This window comes from Herpailurus yagouaroundi, unplaced genomic scaffold, assembly GCF_014898765.1.
Source record: "Herpailurus yagouaroundi ecotype Mexico unplaced genomic scaffold, PumYag 77, whole genome shotgun sequence".
Taxonomy (NCBI): Eukaryota; Metazoa; Chordata; class Mammalia; order Carnivora; family Felidae; genus Herpailurus; species Herpailurus yagouaroundi.
In genome coordinates, this window is record NW_024412388.1 from 94,643,589 (window position 1) to 94,668,455 (window position 24,867).

The following is a 24,867-nucleotide window of genomic DNA, read 5'->3' on the forward strand; positions in this document are numbered from 1 at the left end:
CAAAGAGACCGGATATTTTGCTGTTTGATAAACTTCATAAAACAGTGGAGCTGAGTGATTTTGCTGCTGCCTGAATGGAAGTATTCTAAGAACCCATGCCAAGAAGATAAATAAGGCTGTGGCTCCAGGAGAGGAGCTGAAACAAATGTGCAGCGAGAGGTACATCAAAGTAAAACTAGTTCTCCTGACGACCGGGGGTTCTGCGTGTGGCCAAGTGTGTGCGTGTGTGTGTGTGTGTGTCGGGGCAAATGTTTGGCAGACACTAGGCTACATCGAGGGGCCTGGAGATGTACCCTGGGCTCCTGCCAATCCCTCTGAAGGCAGCCCTCTACACAACAGGCCTGCTCGGGATTTAGTTAGGATTAGGCCCAGCCTTGCTTGGTACAAAGGGAAACCAGCGTTAGCCACTGTTGGAGATTCAGGCCCCCGCAGTCAGCCAGCTGGGGTTAATTCAGACTGGAATACGTGCACTGAGGGGTCAGGAATCCCTCGGGGGGCAGGATGGTCGGCCCATGTTGGCCAGTTGAAAGATTTATTCTGTACTGATGACAGGGGCTACAAGCTTGAGTATAGAAACATCAAGCCTCTCATATTTGGTTCCAAACACTTCAGAGGGTGAGGGGGAAATACAGGGGCATAGAATGCTAGATCTGGAAGGGCATCACCTAAACATCATCTAGTCCAAAGGTTCTCAAAGGATGGGCCTCAGGCCAGCAACAGCGGCAGCATCAAGGAACTTGTTAGAAAGGCAGATCATTGGTCCTACCCCAGACCTACCAAGCCAGAAAGTCTTGGGGGTGGGGCCCAGAAAACTTTAATACTTTTTTCTGGGTGATACCGATATCATTGGGTGATACTCAGTCTAAAGATTGAGCACCGCTGATCTAGGTTGTCATCTTCATTTTAAAATAAGGGAAGGGAGGCCTAGAGAGGAAACTTTTGCCAAGAGCATATAGCTAATTAGGACACAGCCACTTCCCTCCTCACCCATATGTTCTCAGCTATTTATTTTGCAAATAACATGGGGGGGGCGGTTAATACATTTTTTCTTAGAGGCAGTTGTTATGTGTTTATATATTTTCCATTTGTTAATAAGCTACTTAGGTCAGCAGTGTTGCTGTTCCAACCATGGAGTTATTTGCCATAAAGTTGAGGCTCTGGGAAGTAGACTCTCCAGTTGGGCCCCAAGCCCAGGAAGCCGGGCTGGGTTCCCTCAGCTGCCCCCCAAGTCACCAGCACCTTCTTTCCCTGTCTGTCCCCTGATGTGCTCTCTGTAACTGCACCACCAGCCCCATCAGGCTCGCCCCGTGCAGATGTTTTGGTCAATAATCCCTCCCTCAATCTGCCTGGCCTAGTGAGGGTGGACGTAGTGGGATTAGTTTCGCCTACTGGCCTTCACTGCCTTCCATAGAAGACCTGCCTCTCCTTCCGGCTCTCGCAGTGGGCCCAGCATGTTTCCAATATTGCCTCAGTGTTTTCCCCAACGGAGTAACGCTTTAATGGGGCAGATTTGTTCTCTGTACGGGAAACATGTGGGCTCCTGTCAGACGCCGCGAGAGTGAGCTGCCCTCCGCCACAGCCATCTGGTCACCTCTTGGGGCTCTCATCCCTGAGCTCAGGAGAAGGGCAGTTTTCTGGATCTGGAGGTGTGAGGAGGAGTGAGGGGCTCTCCAAGACTTCTGGGTGAGTTACTCTTGTACAAGAGCAGAACCGTGACAGATAGTATGTTTACATTCAGCCCAAATTCCCGGGGAGTTCATGCAAAAAAATTCTGTTGTGGTCTGAATTCAAACAGTGAAGGAACTGCTGTGTTCAGTGTAAATTGCATTGTAGTGAAGAATTTTAGATGGAAGTAGAATGGGGCAGTGGGGGAGAAACCCGCTCCTTTCCTCCTTCAAACGCCTAGCTGGAGATGGTTGGCAAGAGAGTGGGGAGCCTTGCATGGCCCCAAACCCTACTAAACTAAGGCCCTGACCTCCCGGGGACTTGATTTTCTTTGCCCGAGTCCAGGATTCTTTCCCGAGCCCTGAAATTTCTGAAGCTGGCATTACTCACCTTCAGAGAGCTGTGACACCCTGGGATGGTTTGCCTGATTCACCAACATTGTCCTCTGCTTTCTCCTGCCCAACGAGAGGTCCATAACCTGCAGTTAAATAATTAAAGTTAATTGAAGCTTATTTCGTCTTGAGCATTTCACAAAGCCCCAGAGATAATTGGAGTTTCCCTGGAGTGTTGCAAAACTGGATTTGGAAATCTCAGATCAAGAGAACGTTGGGCAATGGATGATGGAGACAAAGCAGAAAAAGAGAGAGAAGAAGTGAGGGAGAGGAGGGAAACACAGCTTTCTGTTTCCACTGGGTCTCCGGACTGGGCTGGAGGGCTCTGGTGGGTTTCCTAGTGATCTGGTCCCCAAAGCGGTTGATTCCATTTTGAACTAGGGAGAACAGAGCCAGAGCCCAAGGAGAGACCAAAAGAGACAAAGAGAGAGGCTCTCGGCTCCCCCGCCAGGACAGTCTCATCCCGGGGAAGAGACACCCTGTTGCTCCTGAACCCCCTTTCCCCTTGCTCCACAAAACCCCTAAGGGATTTTAGGGAAACCCCTCTTTCTAAATGTGAAGTCTGCTGATTTGAGTTGGGCCCCTGGAAACTTGCCTCCTGCCCCAGAAGATTTATTTTATTAAGTGGCCCACACCTGAAAGTAATTCAGCCTCTCGGCATGGGTATGGGGGCTGCGGAGGGAGGACCGAGGCGCGGCGGTGGCGGCGCCCAGTTCCTGTGCAGCTCCGCGCCTTGCGCCTGCCTCCCGGAGCCCTGGTCTGTCCGTCACTCCTGCACCGCGCACCCGTCTCCCGCGCCGGCCTTGCGGAAAGCGGCCTGGCGCGCGAGGGGGGAAAGGGGGTAGCCAGGCGAGCGGTTGGGGAAGGGGGATACGCCAGGCGAGTTGCGTGTGCATGTGGGTGGGTGCTGCGACCAGCGTCGCCCCCGCACCCTCGAGCTTCCAGATCTGCCGATCCCGGTGCCCGCGAGTCCTGCTCGCTCGAGGGAGGAGATTGTTTGCCGCTCGGGCCCAGGAGTCCCCTCCAAAAAAGGGAGTAAGAGATTGAAATAGATAAAAGCACTCAAAGTTTAATGTCAACATCGAATCTCTATAAAACCAGATCAAAGGGAACAGGCGCTTGGTTTCTTCCCGCATGGCCGGGGGCCTTGGGGCTCGGAGAGTCCCGAAGGTGGAGCCCGAGGCCTCCCGGCGCGGTCTTCTCTCCAGCCGGGGCCTCAGACTCCAGCACCGGGGCCCGCGCGGGGCCGGGGCGCGCACGCGGGCGAACGGACGCGGTGCCCGTGAACTTGAGGCCTGGTGCTTTGACAGCAGCCCACAGCTTGTCCGCGGTGCGGCCAGGCTAGCCCGGAGCCGAACGGGAGGCGACGGGCCCAGGAAACGCGCTAGCCGAGAGCGTGGCTCCTGGGGTCTGCGACTGACAGATGGCCCGACGGGCTGCGGGACAGGCGGCCGGGTGTCGCCTGCTCCGACCCCGCTGCTGCAGCTCCCGGGCCGCCCGCGGTGAGCGGCCGGGCAGAGAATCGTCGTGTTCCGTCGGTTGTCCGCGCCCTGCCGTGCGGGCTCCCGCGCCTTCCCGGGGCTCCCGCGGCGTCAGGCCCGGCTTCTGCTTTCGTTTTCTCCTGCCCTTTCTCAGTTCCATCTTTCGATAAACATACGTGTGCGTTTCCCTTTCCGTTCCCGAAGTGATTCTTCTAAGGTGGGTGACTCAAAATGGAGCTTTCTTCTCGTGGTCACTGGGAAATTTTGCAGGAGTGAAACTCCTGAGCGTTTCCAGTGAGACGCGCGACTTGGGCTCATGTCTAATCGCAAACCTTCAATCCAACAGAGCCTTTAAGGTCACGGCCACGAGATATGTGAATGAAGAGAAACTGTCACATCCTGATGATAAATATAGAGAACTTTATTAGTAGCAAAATTACAGTCTCTTTCTTTCACCCCACATAAAAAAAAATTGTAAATTAAGAAAGTTCTCAGCGTGTATCAGTTTTATGTGCTGTAGCATTCCACCCCTCCAGACATAAATTTCCATGTCTGCAGAGCCAGCTCCTAGGTAAAACCACATGTCTATTTGGTGTGCCTGTGTGTGCTGGCACAGTTATATTGCAGGGATGGACAGTTCATGGTGATGGACTTTGGGAGAAGGGTCCCGGGATGGGCATGCATGGAGGGCCATTTGTGTTTGCAGAGCTGGGGGGAGATACCCAGGACTCACATTGTTAAACAAACTAGTTAAAGAGGATTTAATCTTATATATAGTCTGAAATTGCAGGAAATTCATAAGCAGAAAAAAGGGGCAGAAAAAGTAAAAAGAAGCCAAGGAAGCAAGGTTGTGGCTGTGGAAGGAAGGAAGGAAGGAAGGAAGGAAGGAAGGAAGGAAGGGGAGAGAGGGAGAGAGAGAGACAGAAAGAAAAAAAAGAAAGAGAAAGAAAGAGAGAAGAAAGAAAGAAAGAAAAGAAAGAGAAAGAAAAGAAAGAAAAAGAAAAAGAGAAAAAGAAAAAAGGAAAGAAAGAGAAAAGACAGATCTGGTGCTGAAAGACACGAAAGGGATGGAAATTCACAAAAAACAAGTGGAAGTGTCACAAAAAGATGGATGGTGAGAGGAAAATGCGCAGAGAAGAGAGAACACTATCAGAAAAAGAAATGTGGAAAGAGATATAGAGAAGAGAGACAGATGGAAGGAGAAAGACGCACAAAAAGACGTGAAGAAGAAAGATATCAAGAGGGATGGAGACAAAGAGCCAGAGCCCAGACTGGGGGTGGGGTGGGTGGGGAGGAGAAGATAGAAACCCTGCAAGCTGGGAGCCTCCCCAGGGCCTCGCTTCTCAGATTTCCCCAACGCAAGGGAAATCCAGGGAAGCCTTTGTGGGCGCCGTTTGTTTGCTCCAGACCCGGATCTGATGATGCTGTTGATTTGGTTTTTAAACAGTGGGTTTGCAGCCTTCTGGGCTGGGGCAGGGGTCTGCTAGCCATCCTCAACCCTGCAGATTGGATTGAATTTCGGCCACTTTGATGGTCCTGTGATTGTCTCCCAGTTTTCCAATTTCCAGTCCCCTCCACCGGCTGGGGGTTGAAGAGGGACTTTAAAGACGCCTTTGATAACGTCTCACGGTTACATATTTCCATAACAATTTTCTTTACCAGACGGTTATGTCTGATGCAGCCCCAGATGTTCTGCGGGAGAAAAAGGGAACCAGTCCCCTGTGTCCCAGCCTACGAGGCCCCAGAGACAGGCGTGGGGAGGCAAACTCTGGTGTGGGAGCCAGGGACCTTCTCTCCTCTTCTCTACCCCCAGCTCTTCCTTGGCCACACTCTCTGTATCCTTCTCGGGGCCAAGGACGCATCCGCTGTGCGCGTCTCTGGCACTAGTGAGGCCCTAAATGCCTCTTTTCCACCCAAACTTCCCTATACTAGATCCCCTTCTACTCTCACTGCTTGGTGACAGTTTGTGGAATGGATAAAGCACTCCATGCTAATATCTTAGTAGGTCAAATTGATTCCAGGTGCCCCTCCTGGAGAATTTTAACAGGGCTTTCTGGAGACCTGGTACCCTTAGGAGCATGAGGAGACGTTCCTTCTTCCGCAGATTTATTAAATATTACTGTGTGAAGGCGCTGAGATGGGTGCGGAAGGCAATCAAACGTGTCTGGACCTTAAGAGGTGCAGCATCTGCAGGGTGCCTGGGTGGCTCTGTCGGTTGGGTGTCCGATTTCGGCTCGGGTCATGATCTCACAGTTCGTGGTTTAGAGCCCCGCATCGGGCTCTGTGCTGACAGCTCGGAGCCTGGAGCCTGCTTCACATTCTGTGTCTCCTTCTCTCTCTGCCCCTCCCCCCCACCCACTAGCACTCTGAGGTGCCGCAAAAGAGGTGCCGCATCTGCATTGCTGGGGAAATGAGACTGGCGTGCACATAACTCGAGCTGAAGGCTGAGTGCATGTAAAGAATGCAGGAGAGAGGTGTAACGAAGTGGCTTCAGCATTCAGCATTCTGGGAAGGCTTCATGGAGGAGGTAGCATCTGTTCTAGGTTCTGGAGGACATGCAGGGCTAGACTGTGTGGTAATGGGGAACGGTAGGCACTGTGATAGGTGAATGGGGGAGACTTTGGGGTACAGAGGCATTTTTTGGTGCTGCCTCCCCAGACCAGAGTTGGATAGTCTTTGGAACAAATGTATCTCATTCAATTCATTTCACCCACTTGGTGTGGAAACAGGGCACCAAATTGGACACCTGCTGTACAGTGGGGCACAGTGATGGAGGAGACAGTTTCCTGCCCTCGTGGACGTTGTTGGTATAGATCACGTTCTACAGAATTCCAAGGGGCTACTTGGGGCTGCTGGGCAGAGAAAGGGGGAAGCCAAGGTGTTAGTGGCCAGCCCTCACCCCCTCTGCAACCAGAGCAGTTCTACTTTTTACGTACTGGGGTTCTATGTGAAATTTCCTTTGGGATAAAAGGCGGGGGAGCTCTGCTGCTTTAAAAGAAAGAAAACGCCTGGTTCATAGGTTCTTGGGCGTTATGAAAAAATAGCTAATTGAATAATGAAAGCATAAGAGTGCATCAGGAACCAAAGATGGTGATTAAGCCATAATCCAATCCTGGACACCTGAGTTTCAGTGACAATAATTGCAAAGTCCCTTCTGTACAGTCCCTGTCTGTGGCCTGTGGATAGAGCACACATCAGGTCCCAGGCTGCTGTTTTCTCCAGCCTTGTCTTCCCACATCCTGTTCTTTTCTCCCACTCCCCAGCTGGTTGGTAGTGACTGAGTTCCAGCTGTTCCCAGAACACCCAGGGACCCTATCCTAATGATACTCCAAGACCATCTCAGGGGGCTGAGCTCAGCGGCAGTCAGAACTCCCACTTCTGGGAGCTTGTTGGATCCTGTGAGTTGCAATACAACAAACTGCCACCAGGGGGAAGAACAGAAACGTGGGGTCCTGTTCTCCCGGGCCAGGCTTGTTTTTGGCACAGTGCAGAGAAAGTGTGGAGAGCCTGCTCTAAACACTGCCCTATCGGGAAGACTAAGATGAATGCATACAGCCCCTTCCCCTGCCTGCAAGAGGCTTACAGTCCCATGGTGACTTCAGTGATTCAATTCCCTACTCCTTAGGTGGGCAGCTGAGTCTGTTGGAGTTGTAGCTGGAACTCCTAATCTCTTCCAGCACCACCACCCACACCCCCGCCCCCAGCAGTCCTGGATGTGCCCCAGCTGCCTAGCCTCCCCTCCGGGTTCCTGCTGGCTTCTCCAGCTGCAAGGCCCAAGGCCCAAAAAGGGTAGGTTCTTGGGCTCTGCCTCCCCATGATGCCCCTGGACACACACGGGGCATGTTGACTCTTGTGGGCTCCCTGTAGGTGGGACCCCTAAGGGAACAGGATGGCAGAGCCCAAGAGGAACACCTCTCAGCTAAGGGCAAAGCCAGCTTTGGTCCTCCCGCCTTTCATCTCGGGGCCCACCCTCCCCCAACCTGGGCTGGGTCTGCCCTCAGGCTCGCTGTGTTTCCCCCTCTCACTCCCCAGCTGAGAAGCGTGGGTGCCCCACTGTGCTGGGTTGGGGAGAATGTCCTCATAGACTAAGTGCGCCCCGTGTGCACATATGTGTGTGCTTGCGGGGTGGGCTGGTGGTGGGCTGTGGGCATTCACAGGTCGCTGAGGTGTTCCCACTTCCAGTCGTCCTCAGTACTTTAGCCGCTCCATCCAAAGACATGTATTAAGCACCTGTCCCACACAGGGGTCTGTGTCGGGCACAGTGGGAGGTAGAGCCATGAACTAGATGTAGTCCCCACCCTGGGGGTTGGGTAGATAGAAAAGAGTTTCCCAGAAGCATGCCCTGGAGCCATGATGCGGTGGGCCGACTGGGCAGTGGTGACGGTGGGTGTGAGCCATCCGCCTGGGCTTTAAGAGAGGCATAAGGGACAAGTTCTGGACAGCAGGGGGCAAGTCTGTCCTTTCACTGATGGCCCCCCAGTGCTTGGCAGCAGGCCTGGCATAGAGGAGGCATCCCTTAGTATTGGATGAGTAAAGGTGGTTGGGACGGGGCGGGGGGGGGGGAGGTGAGCCTGGGACAGTGTGGGGGATTCTGACAGTCTCCCAGCCAGGGCCGCTCCTGGGGTGACCATCCATCTGGTCTTAAACCTGGAAGCCCTGTTTTACAGGAAGCCCTTCAGCCCCAGGCAAAACGGGATGCTCCTAGCTGCTCCTCCCCTTGGCAAAGGGTTTGCAGTCAGTCCTTCCCCGGTCCTGCCTTTCTCTTTCTCCCCCACCCATCGGGTCTCTCTCAGGTCTCCTGGGCCCGGCCCTGCCCCCGCCATGGCCCCCAGCCTGACCTCCAGGGCCGCCCACTTCCCTTCACTCGGCTGTTCCTGATAAGGAGACTGGAAACAGGTTTGCCCTTTCACCTCTGCATAGCTTTCCCTGAGTCTTTGGGTCCCCACATCCTGGGTCACACCCGAGGGTCCCTGTGCCACCCCCAGGCTGTAGGCCACCAGCCCGAGGCTCCACGTGGGAGCAGACTGTTGGGACGAGGGTGCTGCTCAGGCCACGGTCCTCAGGAGGTGGGCCTCTCCCTGGCCGAGGACCGTCCAGGCGCCTGCTCTCTGAATGCAAGTGCTGTTGGACAGGATGGCTGAACTGACCCATTACTCCCCTGCATTTTGACTGACATTCTTGATGGAATTGGCCGGATGTTTCTCCTTCACAAGAGACACAGCCTCAGGCCAGACAGCTGTGCCTCCCTCAGCCCAGCCGCAGCTGGAGGTACTGAGAACCCAGGACCCACGCTTCCTACTTACGGGATAATATCACTGGACCAAAAAGGCTCCAGGAAAGGGGCGTGGTGGCTTCTGCAGGGTCCCAAGAGGTCAGCAGGACTGGCTTCTGAGCATCTTCTATCCACGTTCTGAGCTTGTTCTCTGCCTGGGTCTGTGGACCCCACACGTTTGCTATCATCTGACACGGCACAGAGAGCCCTTAGGTCTGCTCGGGGCCAGGCTCTGGAAGGCCCTGAATCGTGCCCAGACCCACTTCTTAACTTCAAGAGTGCACTGTTTACAGAAGTGATTGTCCAGAACTTCTGTCTCCATGGGTTAGAAGTATGACCAGATGCAGCCATTACTTAAAGGGCATGTCATAATCTTTGCTGATTCAAAGGCCATTTCATGAATCTCCCCCCCTTGGGGGGGGGGCTCTCATTGATAACAACATCATTTTATGGCCTTGGGATGGTGAAAATTGTATGTTTAGAGAATTTTCCCCTTTGGTGAAATCCATTCGTGGCAGAATACCAAAAGCCACACGGAAGAGGGACTCTTACCCACTTCTGGCCTGCAGGGACTATGGAGGGAAAGGAAAATGTTACCACCCTTGATCTTGGGGTGACTTGGGTGATTATAACCTTGTATATGAACATGAGGCTCAGGGCTGCTGTTTTCATTCTGCATCTTACATAGCCATGTTTTCTTCAGACTTTAGTTACGTAAGTAGCACCTTCGTGATTTTGGCCACATTTGCAACGTTTATTTATTTTTGGGACAGAGAGAGACAGAGCATGAACGGGGGAGGGGCAGAGAGAGAGGGAGACACAGAATCGGAAACAAGCTCCAGGCTCCGAGCCATCAGCCCAGAGCCTGACGCGGGGCTCGAACTCACGGACCGTTAGATCGTGACCTGGCTGAAGTCGGGCGCTTAACCGACTGCGCCACCCAGGCGCCCCATGATTTTGGCCACATTTGGATGCCACTTGGGCCATTAGCATTTTTCTTTAAATTAACTCAGTACACACATATGTGTACGTAGGCACACACGAGAGTATCTTTTAAAAGGAAATTTTACATCCGTATCATAAATGGAACACTGGTAGCACTTGTTATAAACAGGGAGTAGCCATAAAAACAAATAAAACAGAAGCATAGCGGTGTGATTCCATTGTGGCTAGATTCCATTGTTGCCTATAGAAGGCGTTGAATCCAAGGTTTGCTTTCTTTCCTATAGCAGGAATGTTAGCAAGTGTTAGAGGGCATCAGAGCTCCGTTGGCCACATTGTTGGTGACCAGATACCCCTGCTACTTAGAGGGCACATTGTAAGCCGATATGAAAGGGAATTGGAGAGGGATGATGGTCTCACTCTTTCTTCCAAGCACCATCTAGGATTATTGCAGGTTCCACCCGGGGCACTGAGTGGGCCTGCCCTGGAGAAATTGTCCCCTGGCCATTGGCCTAAAGCCTCCCTCTCAGCTAGTTTCGGACCACACCTTCGAGAGAGCTCCACCACAGACATCTTTTCCACTGAGCCATGTTCTTCAGGCCTCAGCGAGAGGACCCACAGAGTTGCTGGAGACAAGGAGTGCTGGTCTCGCCACCTCTGATGTTGCCCAGAATATCCCCACTTTAATGAGACGACCCTAGAAAGACTGTTTGCACTTTCCTTAGCAGAGCTACAGGGAATTTTTGTAATGCTTATGAGAAAACCCCAAGCATGAGAACCAGCAGGGCATTTGAGCTACACTCCCGGCTGCTGACAATTCCCAAATGATATTTTCAGCTCTGCCTGCTCCCTTGAGGTCTAGACTTGTGCATCTAGCTGTCCAGTTGTTCTGCCCAGTTGCGGGCCTCAGAGACATCTTAAACTTAACATGGCCGAACAGGGCAGGACTCTTGATTGCCACCCTCACCCCCCCCCCCCAGACCTGCTTCTGTTCCAAGTCCCCCATGTCTGCCACAGGCAGTGCTAAGGCCAAAATATCCACTTGGCCCCTTTATCCAGTCCATTCATTGTTTGATTGGCTCCACCTTCCAAAAATATCCAGAATCCAGTCACACCCCACCCCTCCCGCCTTCTGACACTGTCCTGGTCTGTGCCCCGCCATCTCTGGCCTGGACAATGCTTTACAGCTCCTCTCTGTTCTCTACACGCCAAAGCCAAGAGTGAGCTTTTGAAGCTATAAATCAGGTTGTGTCACCTCTCAGTTCAAATTTCTTCAATGGCTTCTCATGGCACGCAGAACAAACTCCAGACTCCTTCCATGACATGGGCCCTGTGCCTTTCCTTCTTCACACCCTCTGCCCTGGGCTGGCCATGCTCCCGCCATGATGGCTTCCTCGTGTTGTACCAACACTCCCTCCCACCTCAGGGCCTTTGCCCCTACAGTGCCCTGTGCCAGGGGCTCTCTCTCCCTGATCCTCACATGGCTCCTGCTTCAAACCTTCACTTCATTCAGGTCTCCACAGAAATGGCACCCCCTTGGAGAGGTCTCCTGGCCCCCCCAAGAGAGCATCTCCCCCCACCATTCTCTAACCCTTCACCCTGCTTTATTTATTTATTTATTTTTTCATTAAGTAATCTCTACATCCAACATGGGCCTCAAACTCATGACCCCAAGATCAAGAGTCGGATGCTCTACCCACTGGGCCAGCCAGGCGCCCCTACCCTGCTTTATTTTTCCTCACAGCACTTACCACTGTTGACATGGCTTGTCTGAGAAAGTCTTTATTTCTCTTTCACTTCGGAAGGATAATTTCACTTGCTCTGGAATTCTAGGTGGGTTTTTTTTTTTTTTTAATTTCAACATTTTAAATATTGCATTCTGCTTTGATCTTGCTTGCATGACGTCTGAAGACAAGTCCAATGTACTCTTACTGTCGTTCTTTATAGGCAAAACACATTTTTCCTTCTGGCTTCTTTCAAGATTTTCTCTTTGTACTGATTTTCTGCAGTTTGAATGTGGTACATGTACATGTAGATTTTGGGGGGATTTATCCTGACTGGTATTCTCTGTTAACATTATACATTTATTTGCTTATTTGTTTACTGACTATCTCCCACGGGAGAATGTAAATTCATGAGGGCAGAGACTTTGTCTGATTCACTGCTTTATTCCCACTCTCTGGAACAGTCTCAGAAGCTAGTGACATTCAGTAAATATTTGTTGAATAATGAATGAGTAATCATATAGAGAGCCTCTAATAAGTTTGTGTAAGAGAGCAATATCATATAATGTGATTCACCCTATAAAATGTCACTATGTTTTCTTTCCTTGATGCAAAGTTGTCCAATCTATTTTTATATTTCAGCATAAAGTTGGCAGCTGCACTTTCCTGGAATAATAACAAATACCACTGAGTAATTACTACAGGGCAAATACCATTTGATGGGTTTCACATGCATTAACTCATTAAATCTTCACAGGAACTCTTTGAGGTCAGTGTAATTATGATTCCCATTTCAGAGATGAGGAAACCGAGGTATGGAGAGGCTAGTTTGTTCAAAGTCACAAAGATACCAAGGGTTAGAGCTGGAATTTGAATTTGTGAAGTGTGGCCCCCAAGTGCACAAGCTTCCTTGGGCTCAATGTCTGACTTGTGCCTTATTTACTTTCTTCGTTTAGGGGTGACTTACATGGTCACGTGCACTACTCCCAGATGGACAGCTCGGTGAACATCTCTGTGTACCATAGCTCTGTGATGGCTGCCCGGATCTGGGACTTGCACTTGACCCATGCCTCCCATGCCACCTGGTGTCCCTTTCAGTCGTTTCCCCCCAAAGCTACCCCTAGCTGAATCTTTATCTCTAGTTGATGTTGAAAAGGACTGTTTCTCATTCTATCCTCTTTACTTCTTTCAAAACAAATGTTAAAATCCTTTTCTTTTGTGATTAAATGAAAAGTAAGAACATTATAATTTGACAGTCTATTCATACCAAATTTGGGAACCAACAAGTTAGTGGTCTCTCCCTACCCCAACAACCCCACCCCGTTCTGAGGTGCCTTCCTGAGTCTCCTAGACCGAGGAAGAAGTAGGCCTTTGGGGCCTTCTGCACGTTTGTCACGGTGTCGGGTCTGTGGTGGGTATGCATGAACCTACACCTGTTGGTGGGTACGTGGATGGATTGATCATCTCTGTGAATGGTCCATCCCTGCCCTTGTGAAGTTCCTGGGGAGAGGCCTGCCCAGTCGGGGGTCATGAGATCAAGTGCCTCAGGCTGCCGGACTGGTACCATCAACTGTCCGTTGCCTCCTGGGGGTCCCTGTATTCACAGTGGATGCTCACCACCCTCCCCCCAGCCCCATCTCCGTCCCCACACTTACCCTGGCATCCTGATGGCTTTCTCCCGACAGACTTGCCCCTTCCTGAACTTCCACTGGGCCTACTTCTACTCTGCACCCTCTGCTTCCTCCCTCCTGGGGCTGCGGCTAGGCCGGGGCAGTCCAAGACCAAAGCTACGGGGGGTGTCACGGTCCAGGACGGAGCGCTTTCATCTCCGGTGGGGTGGGGGACAGTGCAGTTCAAAGGGGAGAGATGTCCACAGATGTTTCTTTGCAGGTGGGGATTGGGCCCGGCCTCCTGTAAGTATTGCCCCTGAGAACCCAGAGTGCTGTGTGTCCCTGGTCATTCCATCCCCAACAACCACACACTTTGTGGTGGAGAACCCAGAGGGGCAGTAACAGTTGGGGGATCTCAACTCCCAGTCTGAGGCTCCCTCCTGCCGCTTACCCCCAGCCCTCCTCAGTTTCTGCCCAGGTCTTTGAAATACTTAGGAGTACCTGGGAGCTAATGCATGTTTTTATTTTAATAAACAGCAGAGAAGAGAGAGGTAGCAGGGGAGGGAGAGAGAGAGGGATGGCACGGGGGGGAGGGTGCAGAGCAGGCTGTCTAGGACCCAGTGGGACAGCAGCACAGGGGACAACCCACGAGGAGGGGGACATGATCCCCATCCAGATTAAAGCTGGTAGGGGGACACCTTGAGGCAGCAGGCATGGGTCCGGTGAGGGTGGGACAGCTGTGGCTTTCTTCCTGGAGGGATGCTGAGGCGCCAGTTTGTACAACCTTGGGGGCGGGGAAGTGGAGGGGGTCCTGTGACCCTCTTGTCCTTGCCTCTTCCTCTCCCTTTCTCACCCCGTGCAGCCAGGTTGGCCACGAGCTCCAAAGCTCCCCAGCCTCCCTGGGGACAGCTTAAGAGAAGCAGAACCAGGATGGAGACGCAGGGCCCAGCTCCGTGCTGCTAGAACCCCCTCAGCCCACAGCTGTCCCCCTGCTCCAGCCCATCTCGTGCCTGCTCAGAGCTCGCTGACTGCGCAGACCAGGTCCCCCACTCCCCAGGCCCTTTCCCAGTGTCAGCAGCAATTTCCCGGCAGGCCTGGTGACAGTAGCCTGAGCCAGCCCAGGGGAAACCCAATGCCATGGCGTCAGCAGCGGGTGCCCCCTGGTGTCTGGGGAATGGGGCTGAGACTGTGCAGAGCTGAGCTGCCCGAGGGGCAGAACTGGCCCCCCCATCCCCCCACAGCTCCCTGTCCTTTCCACACTTTGTGGAGGCAGTCATGCCCTCTCCCCTGCACCCAGGGACCCTGGCCAAGACGCTTCTGTTTCCAGACCCAAGCTGGAAAATGTCACCCACACCCTGGAGACAGTGCCTGTCCCAGACAGGCCAGGCCCTTCCTCCCCCGGTTGGTGTGAGGGCCCTGCTTCAGGGAGGAGCAGAGCGGCCTCGGCCCTTCCCCTCCCGATTCTAACCTAGCTCCAGCACTCAGAGAGACATCTTCGTCCGGCCCCTTCGATGGCCAACAGCCCATGCCTTCTGCCTCTGGTTTTACCTTGTTACTGGGTCTGTGCAGAACACTCACCTTCTCCGTTAGCCAGAATGCTCCCTGGGGGTGGAATGGGTTTCCTCTCTCCTGTGTATTCCTTTCAGGTCAGTAGGGGTGTTTTTCAAAAGCTGGTCCTCAAGGGCAGAGACTGGGTCATATTTTATTCAGTCCAATTGCCTCTTAGCAGACTTGACTACTAGTCGATCCGCATGGACACCTACATTCCTAAATCAAAATGAGGGAACACTACTGTGTGTGTCGTTTTCCTGGATAATGCGTGTGCCCCCCGCACTTGGCATCGGAGCAGGGGCTAAGCTGAGGTTTGCTGCACCGGATCAGATGGACTTGACCTATAGAAGGTGGCATGACTCATGGTGGAGGGGAGGCTCTGAGACCGGTCCCAGCCTGGAGGGGCAGGGAGATGCAGCCAGAGGCTCGGGACAGTGGGCAAGGGGCCGTTCATTTGGTTTGGGCCTGAGTCCTGGCTAATGTCCAGTTATACTCTTTTCTTGGGGCTAGCAGCCCCTCTGTTGCTGATCCTGGAGATTCTCTCACACAGGCCAGCTGAACAGGTACATCCCCTTGTCGTCCCCCCACCAGTCTTCTGCCTGGGCCACAGCTGCACGCACCGTGCTTGAGACCGGCCCTGTCTGTTTTCCAGGAGTTCAGACTTGCCCCTCCTTGGCTTGTGGAATGTTGCCACCGAAATTCATCTCAGGGTCGCCAGATGGTCCTGTCTCCTCCTCTTTGCAGAGGAGGAAACTGAGGCTGAAATGCAGTAATTTGCCCAGGCCTGCACAGCCATCTGAGGTTCTAGACCCCAAACCTCCCCACCCATGTCCCTGTTGACCTAGACTGTGAGAATTCCTGTGAGCTGCATTTATTAAGCACTTGTAGCATGTAGAGCTTTGGACTGTGTCTCGGGCTAGGTAAGAATGTCTCCAAATAAATAATACAGCTGTTCCCAAACTTGGGGATTATACGGACCAGCTGGTTAAAAATTGCTCTTAACTAAAAAGAGGAAAAGGTTTGACAATTTTTATTTCACTGAGAATAGACTTTCTAGAAGTCCTACTTTCATTATGTTTTGTGACAAGAAAGGAAGAGCATTTCAAATCAGAAAAAAGGATGATATCATTTCTAACTTAGAAGCTAACTGAATGTAACCGCATAAAGAATTCACTACTGGTTTTTCTCCTTTACCTCCAACTGGTAATAGCATCATCATGGACCAGATCCCTTCTGTGAACCCAGATTAGAAGACCCAGATCTGTCCCCAGGAGCCCATGCTCTGGTCTAAAGGCTGGCCCAGACTCCAGCCATCACCTCACAGTTGCTTCCAGGCAAGGGTGGCCCAAAGCGCTGGAGTGTGGGCAGGGCCCATCCAGACCCTTCTCCTGGTGGCTGGGGAGCAGGAGGGCTCTGGGGAGGGCCTCTGAGAGTTCTGTCCTCAATGTCTGACATCAGACAGCATTATTTCCATCTGGATGCTTCGACTTCAGAACAAGTCGAGACTGTTCAACCCACAGGGGTCAGAGTGCCAGCCGGTTATCCTGAACGTTAGGTTAACTATACCAGCTTTTACTCTCATTGGCTGTGTGATCTTGGACCAGTCCCTGAACCTCTCTGGGCCCCTTTCCTTGGCTCACAGAGCTAATGTGAGTATAGCCATTCATATAGCAAGCGTTTGATTGTATGGCCACAGGGGCTTCTTCTTAAGAAGAGGCTAAATATCCCAGGATCCCTGGGCACCCAGGCTCCTGGTCCCACCTCAGAGCCCTTCCTCCACACCTCACAGCCTCCAGGTCTTCATCAAATCTGCCATCTGCCCAGAGACCAGGCCTTTGTTCCCTCAGTCTGGCCCTGACACCTCCCGTTTTCCACTGGGTTCCACATGTTTGACTTAAGGTTAGCACCTGTGTCCCCTAGTGCTGGCACATCAGGGCATGAAGTTCAAGTCCAGGCACCATTCCTCAGGCTCAGTGGCAGACTGTGGTGGGGGTTCTTCCTGCAATGGGTGATGGAGATCATCACTGACCCTCCCTCACCTCCTTCCCGTCATCCCTCATTCCAGAGACCCCGAGGAAGCCCCTCCTCTGGAAAAAATTACTCCCTGCTGCTCTTCTCCACAGGGGCCTCCTCCTTCCCTCCTCTCCCACCTCACTCCAGCACCCTCGGGGCGGGGGGAACCTATGTTTCCCCTCCCTCCTGCCATCTTTTTCTTCCTCCCTCAGCCCTGGCCCTCGGCCCTCGGCCCCCAGGTCTCCTCCTCTCAGCCCTTATCTGCCCCAGGATCTGACCTGCGGATGCACTCCTGCTTGGCGCGCTCCTGACCCTGGGATGGCATCACCGCCCGGCCTGCCTGCCCCGAGGCCAGCTCCGGCCTGCTCTCCTTCCCTTTAAAAGCCCCCATGTCTTGAAGCTGATTAAAACAAACACAGCTCATATTTTTGTTCTTAATCCAATTCTGCACTGGGCTAGGGTCGGGAAGGGAGGATAGGATGACAGAAGCACATTCTTCCCTGTGCCAGCGGGGAGAGCCAGACCAGGTACCCGCCGAGAAGTCCCCAGGGGCTGGGAGGCCATGGGCCCAAGCAGGGTGCGGCTGGACAATCGTGGGGCAAGATTTAGCTGTGGTTCCCAGGGCAGGGTCAGGAGGAAGGGCAAGTTCTTCAGGGCCTTCCCGGAGTGGGGAGGAGGCAAGAGGCCCTTCTGGGAGCAGCCAGCCGGGGAGGGGGAGGGCAGGGGCTCCGAATAGAGGCCTTTATTCTCTCTAGTCTGGAAACAAGACAGGATCTGCTTGTCTCAGCTGACCCCTTCCTCTGACATCCCTTCTCAACACTTGGCCTTGGAGTTCCTCAGGACACACAGACCCAGACCCACGCTCTGAACACTTTCCTCTCTCGTGGGCAAGACCCATAGGCCTCTGTCTGAACCACAGGCCGTGCCTCCACTTCCCTGAATTTCCCCATAGAGCATGGGGGAGAGGGAGAACCCAGTGCCGGTGCAGGCAGAGGCTGGAGGCAAGTGCCTGGGGTTGGATCTTGCTCTGCCACTTATTGGTTGTGTGACTGTGGGTAGGTCAGTCTCATCATCTGTAAAATGGGGGTAGCATATACCTACCCCATAGGATTGTTGTGAAGCTGTGTGTGCTTAGAATAACAAACACTAAGAACAGCATCTGGCATTGTCCTGCACACTACTTCTGGAATGCATTGTTATAGATTAAAAAAATTTTTTTTAAATTTTTTTTTAACGTTTATTTATTTTTGAGACAGAGAGAGACAGAGCATGAACGGGGGAGGGGCAGAGAGAGAGGGAGACACAGAATCGGAAGCAGCCTCCAGGCTCTGAGCCATCAGCCCAGAGCCCGACGCGGGGCTCAAACTCACGGACCGCGAGATCGTGACCTGAGCCGAAGTCGGACGCTTAACCGACTGAGCCACCCAGGCGCCCCTAAAAAAATTTTTTTTTTAACATTTATTTATTTTTGAGACAATGAGAGAGACGGAGCATGAGCGGAGGAAGGGAGAGAGAGAGAGAGGGAGACACAGAATCTGAAGCAGCCTCCAGGCTCTGAGCTGTTAGCACAGAGCCCGACGCAGGGCTCAAACTCATGAGCTGTGAGATCATGACCTGAACTGAAGTCGGACACCCAACCGACTAAGCCACCCAGGCACCCCTGTGCTGGGTTATGTGTTATACTACACTATGCACTGCCACTCTAGGAAGTCTTGGTTGTCATTGCTGTTGTTGAAGGCAGCTGGAGGTCGTCGTAAGTCTGTCATCTAATAGGTCTGTGGTTCTAAGCAAGTCACGCCTGTCTGCTAGCCTCAGCTTTGCCCCTGTAAAATGGGAAGAAGCCTAACCTCAGAGAACGGTTGTCAGTTTCCAATGTAGTAATAGACAGGAGAGAACCTAACATTTACATGTCTGTGATGTATATTTATTGGGTCTTAGAATTATGTGATGTCATTGTTAAATGAGACCTTAAGAGACCATCTTGTCTAGGAGAGGAGGGAAGAAGATGGTTAGATCATACAAAAAGAGAGAAAAGGCAAAGGGGAAGGGAAACAAAAGGCACATACCAAATGGAATGGTTCAGAGAGTGAGAACAGGGGAGAGTCTGAGGAATATGAAAAGGGAAGAATGAGGAGGGAGAGCAAAAATAGTTCCCCCAAATGGAGCAAGGACATAGAAGAGGGTCGGGAAGGGTGGGAAGGGGCCAGGGAGAGGGGACAGCTGGCAGACCCCAATGCGGGGCTTGGGTATCTGCCTTGGGAGCCTGTAGGGCTAGAAAGACTTCCTGGCTGAGGTCTCTGGGGTGGGGGTGGGGTGGGAGAAGGTAGGAAAAGGCAGAGATCCTTCCCGCCACTGCTTCCCCACCACCAGGCTCTGTCAGCTCCCAAGCTGGGAGCTTCCCTCCCCACGTGCCCCACCCTCGCCTCCTGGCTAACAGGCACTTAGAGCCAGAAGATCTCTGGACCTGCCAGGATCAGAGGCACAGCTGGGGAAAACCTCTCCTGGGCTCTTCCTGACGCTGTTGGCCTGGGGAAGTCCTAGCTCTGCATTGGAGAGATGCTTAATAATGCCTCCCCCCAAATCCTCAGAAGTCTCTAGCTTCACAGTCTTTTGGGGCTAAACAAGATCTTAAAGGTCCATCGTTTGAATCCTAGCCTAAGACAGTTCATCTGCCTGGCCACCTCCAGAATGGGCCACCTCCAGAATACCTATTGAGACAGGGCTCTCATTACCCTTCAAGGGCAATGAAGGGTAATGGGCCCCTTCCCATTTGCTGGGTCCCTTCCAAGACTGACTTACAGTTACTGTAGCTGCAAACCAGTCAGTGGGTAAATAACAACTTTGTGAGTCCTCATTTTGTGCCCTATCTGAAGGACAAACGAGTGAATCCCAGGGAGGTCCTACCGTCTGCCCAACCCATAGAGGGTGTGTGGGTGGCCAACCTGGCATCCTCGCCTTCCAGGTTCAGGGGTCTCCCATCCTCCTTCCCAGCCCCATAGTCACTTACCTGGACTGTGACAGTTCCCCACACCACAGCTAGAAACCAAGATGCATCAGTAGGTCAGGGGGAAGGAGACTGGAAATGGCCCATAAAAGTCTCGGGCTCCCCGTAAACACCAGAGCGGGGCTTTGAAAGCCCAAAGCACTTTTATGTGCTAGTTAAAGGGCCTTCCTGTTGTGTTGCCAGGATTTACAGGGAGGTGGGTGGGGGAACGGGGTGAGGTAAGGCCAAATGCAGCCTCCGCCCTCTGACACTCCCCAGGCTTTGGGCTTTTCAGAGGTCTAATTCTTTGGGTCCCAGAGGAGAATGGAGGAAGAGTACGGTTTAGCAACTTCTTGGCTGTCACACTCCGTTTGCCAAGCATGGATCGTGAGGCTCCTCCTTGGTCCTTTGCAATCCCAACCCAGCCCCCCGGGGCAGTGGTTGACCAAGGCAGTGACCTATTCCAGACCAGCAGAGTCCATTCCCCCTGGAGACAGAGGCAGAACTCTCAAGAGGTAGAGGCCAGCTACCTATGCAGTTTTTAAGAACTAGAATGATCCAAATGGCTTTATTTAGGAGAGGTTGTTTCACGGCCAGTCTTGCCTATGCGCTACGTCCGATGCCAGCACCAAGGGATCATAGGGAGAGAGCAGGACATCTGTACCTGTCTCAACTCCATGAGTTAGGGTGCCCATCCATCAACCTGCCTCCGTGGGACAATAACCGTGGGCAATAACCATGAATTTAAACTTAAAAAAAAAAACCTACAAAACCCTGAGATGCTCCACGAAATCAGTGTGTTATTCCAGCCCACTGTCCCTCTTGGAATGATGGACTGCATGAGTTTACTTTTCTCTCTGGGACAGCTGAGAAGGAGTTTCTCTGACCCATGTTGGGGAGGGAGGGAGCCCCCGGTTCTTCCCCAGTTTCCTGTGTTTACACACTCAAAAGGCCTGTCAGCATCATTTAAAGACCCAGTGGGTTCTCTCTCCCTCTCTAGGCTCTGACCTGGGTACCTGTTGCATAGAACTAAAGAATCAAGTCACTGACCAACTCTGGATCTGGGCCATATGCCTGGTGATTCACACACGTCGCCCAATTTCATCCTCCCTGTGAGCGAGACACTAGTATCCTCCCCATTTTTCTGTTTGGGGGAATTTGCCAAGGTGTCGTTTCCCAGAGCCTTTGGCGGAACAGGGTATGCCTTCTTTCCTTCAATATTCCCAGCCTTCCAGCTGGGCAGTGTCCACCCCAGTTTACATAAGAGGAAAATGAGGCCAGTAGCGTCCTTTGTTTCACGTGAGCTGTAGGTGTCTGGATCTCCTCCCACCCGATGGCGGCATGTTGATCTCCCCTTTGCGGATGCCTGAGGCATCTCAGTCTTTGCCCCTCAGGCTGGACTTGTCTTTGTCTTTTCGACAGCCCTGTGCCCTGGGCTACTTTCCCTCGGGAAGCAGTAGCCCGAGCACACTCAGCACCCCTAGGCGTGGGGCCTGGGACTCTGTACCCGGGCAGGGGGATTCCTGCATCGACCTTACCATGACCCCTGTCCCCTGCCTGCTGGCCGGAAGTGCCCACCGTGGCCTCAGGCCTCTGGCATTCTTCCCTGACGCTACAACTCCCCTCTGCTCCTCTGTGACCCTATTGAGTTTCCCCAGGTCTGGCCAACCAAACACTGCCATATGGGGGAGAGTTACATTTCCTGTATATGTGTCAAAATATCTGAGCGGATGTGAAATAGATCAGACATGTATAAAAATAAACTTATACGGGGTGACTGACTACTCCCCTCCAGGGGGAACCAGCGATTCACTCCTCATCTGGGGCCCAGAAACTTGGCTGGGGCCTTGGGGACCACTCCCCACACACGGCTCCCCAGGCTATCCTGCCTCACTTCCTTGGGCTTGGCTCCTTTCCTGGAAGGTATTCTCCCCAGGGGACCATGGGTATGGAAACCCCTTGGAAATAGGGCTGAAATTAGCAAGTTACCTCTGGGCCCGGGTTTCTTGATGGAGGTGGCAGGGCTTGCTCTTTCAGTTCCCCTTTCCCTCTGACAGTCTGTGATTCTACAACCCAGGGGTCCCAGGCTAGGCCACGGCAAGGCCAACGGTCAAGGCCAACGGTCACCTCTTCTGTTGGTCAAAACACCATTACTCATCACTTGGCCATTTCCTGTTGCATCGATGTGAGGCCCGGTGGACAAGAGGACAGGGCTCTTTCTGTCCAGGCACCCTGCCTGAGTTCACTACAAAGGCTGGTGAAGGTCATCTGCTTATCAAAGTCATGTTGCCAATCCGTTCCGCCCCCGAGCGCGCCCCCGCTTCTGGCTAACTCTGCATCTGACTTGATTCAGTTAAACAGAGCTCATTTTCTTTATTGCTCAAAGTTTGCAGGAAGCACCATCTGAGCCTCATATCAGAAACTTCTCCCTAAATGTGATCCAAACTCCTTCCTCGCTCAGAACCCCTTTCACCCTTCTCTCCAGCTGTGTCCTCGCAGGGAGGTGGCCGTGGGGGCAGCGGAGTTAGGTAGGGAGTTTGAGAGCATGCACTGTGGTTTTGGACAGCTTGGGAGATTCCTGCACCACCACTTTGTGACCCCAGAAGCAGCTCAGAGAGAAGAGCCACAGGATCCCCACCACACCCCATTCTTGGGCCATTGGTTCCTAGCTGGCAAAGAAACCAGCCTAGTCACAACTTCTGCCTTTGCCCACCCAGCCAAGGGACTCAAGGATCTCAGGGCTGAAGACCCAATGTACAGTACCCATGCTTAGAACCCATAGGCGAGTGTCTCTTTTCCATTTCCCAGTAGCTGTCCAGGCTGGAGGCATCCTTCTCCCATGTGGGCTCAAAACACAATCACTTCACATGCCTCCTCCGCCTTGCTTCCTGCCCCTAGGCCATCACTGCAGACACACTACTTCTGACAGATGGGCAACTGCCATTCTGCGAGGAAGCTGGCGTCCACGCTGGGGCAGCTCTAGCCTCCATTCAGTCCAGCCGTCCCATGACCCGGCCACCTGCCCCCTGCCCCCCAGGCCAATTACAAATGCCAGAGATGGTCTCAGGCCTGCAGTTCCTGAACCCGAGGTGTAGGACTCTGCTGGTCAGGTATGTTAAGGGCATGAGTAGGGGCAGTGTTTTGGAGAGGCCAAGGGAAAGGCAGGCTGCCAGCTGGCTCTTGACTCCCTGGACATCCCGAGTTCTCTCCGAGGCAGAGAGCCCACAGACCGCTCTTGCCAACCCCCGCCACCCTCAGATCTGGTCCCACTGTTGTGTACTCCCTGCCTGGCCATGAGCCCTGCCCCTGCCCACTAACTCTTAATCAGGTCCCTGTTGGTGAGAGTAAAGAGTTGACCTGTCTAGGAGTCCCCAGGGTGGTGGACTTAATGGACAAAGGTAGTCAGTCCAGTCTGATATTCTTACAGCACAGGAGGCATCGCAGGACAGAAGCTCTTGAGCCTGTGGACCCTGGGAGGACCATCTGCTGGGATTTCATCTGCTGTCGGCCCAGCAGCTTGTTGCTTGAGTTTTAACATCAGGAACAGCTCAGTTGAAGGCATTCTGTAATCTACAAGGGAGAGGAGGGTAACCTCTGATTGGTCCTGAGTTTTTCTATTGGTGCATACATCCCATGCTGCTCCCAGGAATATTCAATCAGCGATCGGCTGGGTTAGAATTTCCTCTCGCTTGCTTTTGGCTCCAGGCTTTTCCAACAACTGGCTGCTTATGGTTAGTGCTACCAGCTGGACAGCAGGCAGTCAGCTACTATAGTAATCAGCAATCTGTCCAGTCCAATGCCCTACCTGCCGATTGGGCCTCCTTAAGGTTAATGAAGCCTGAATCAAATCCAAGTTCACTAGTGCCTTGTTCAGCTATAATTTGACCCATCTGCTCCTGACGGAAGCCTGCCTCCCAGGTAGCTCGGTTGCCCCCAAGTCCAGCCTCACCTAGTCTGTTCCCAGCTTTCTTCCCTCTTTCCCCTTATGACCTCCATTTTGGTCCCGGTGTTCTTTGGGGCAAAGATTACACAGCTGACTACATGCCATCCTCCCTGGCAAGAACCTGCCTTTAGCTCAACCCAGAGAAGGGGCCGGCGGGCAAGAATCTTATCCAAATGTGGCCTCAGCACCCTTGGGCCAACAGCCAGGTTGAAAGGATGGCGTAAGCTGAAGGGCCAGCCTTGGCATCTCTCCGGGAGCAGCAGAGAGCCCCTTTGGACCCGTGGAATCACTGTGGCTGCATCTTTAGAGTGGCCGCAGGCTTCTCCAACCAGAGCCGGCTGTGAACTTAGTGCAAAGACCAGCAAGACCGGGAGCTATTCAGGGCAGGGTTCTGTGGGCACCTCCTCTCTCCTCGCTTTTAATGCATCATGTTTGATCTTTTGCTGCATGGTAGAGGGTTCCTGCCACTCTGATTGATGACACAGATCTTCAAAGGAACAGCCACCCCTAGAGGGAAGGGAGCACTCATCAAAGCTGTTCCTGGGTGGGGGGGGGGAGGGGTGGTGCCCACGAATGCCAGGCCCTCCAGGACCCATCTGGCCCTCAGACAGGTCTCTGTAGCTGCCACCATTCCGCCTGACCCAGGAGCCCCTTGCTCTCCCACTTAATCCAGCCTGGATGTGAATAAGTCTTTTTTTCTTATGGTTGCAACCAAGACGAGATTATAGATTTTGTATGTATGTATGTATGTATTTATTTAAGGAAGAACTTTATAAGGACACTGCAGGGGAAATAGTACTCTGGGACTGGAGGACACACGATGAGTTATAGAGAACCAGTCCTGTGAATCAGAATCTGCCCCAGGATGCTCCTCCTGGCCTGGCGCATCAACCCCTGCCCCAGCCACCGGGTCCCTTGGACTCTCCCCACTCCCGGGCCCCAGGTGAGGAAGGAGGTTTCCTCCTTGGCCCCACAGATCCTTCCCCAGCTATCTGACACTCTCTGTGCAGGTGCCACCCATAGCCTCCTGGAGGACTTTTTTTTTTTAATGTTTATTTATTTTTGAGAGAGACAGCGCAAGCGAGGTGGAGGGAGGGGGGCAGAGAGAGAGGGAGACACAGAATCCAAAGAAGGCTCCAGGCTCTGAGCTGTCAGCACAGAGCCTGATGCGAGGCTTGAACTCGTGAACTGCGAGATCATGACCTGAGCCGAAGTTGGACGCACCTGCCCTCTGGTGCCCCACCTGCCAGGTCCAGCCTGAGTGCCACCTTTTCTTCCTGGTAAATTTGCA

The 24,867-nt window shown here is 52.9% G+C and overlaps 1 long non-coding RNA gene across 1 annotated transcript; it reads right to left on the reverse strand.

Annotated features, from left to right (window-relative positions):
* Positions 1-13,591: 13,591 nt before the first annotated feature.
* LOC121027650 (uncharacterized) lies at positions 13,592-15,455 on the reverse strand. The gene is made up of 2 exons (XR_005788846.1): positions 14,665-15,455; positions 13,592-13,870 (listed from the first exon to the last, which is right to left on the reverse strand). It is a non-coding gene; the product is annotated as an uncharacterized LOC121027650 (long non-coding RNA).
* Positions 15,456-24,867: the final 9,412 nt, after the last annotated feature.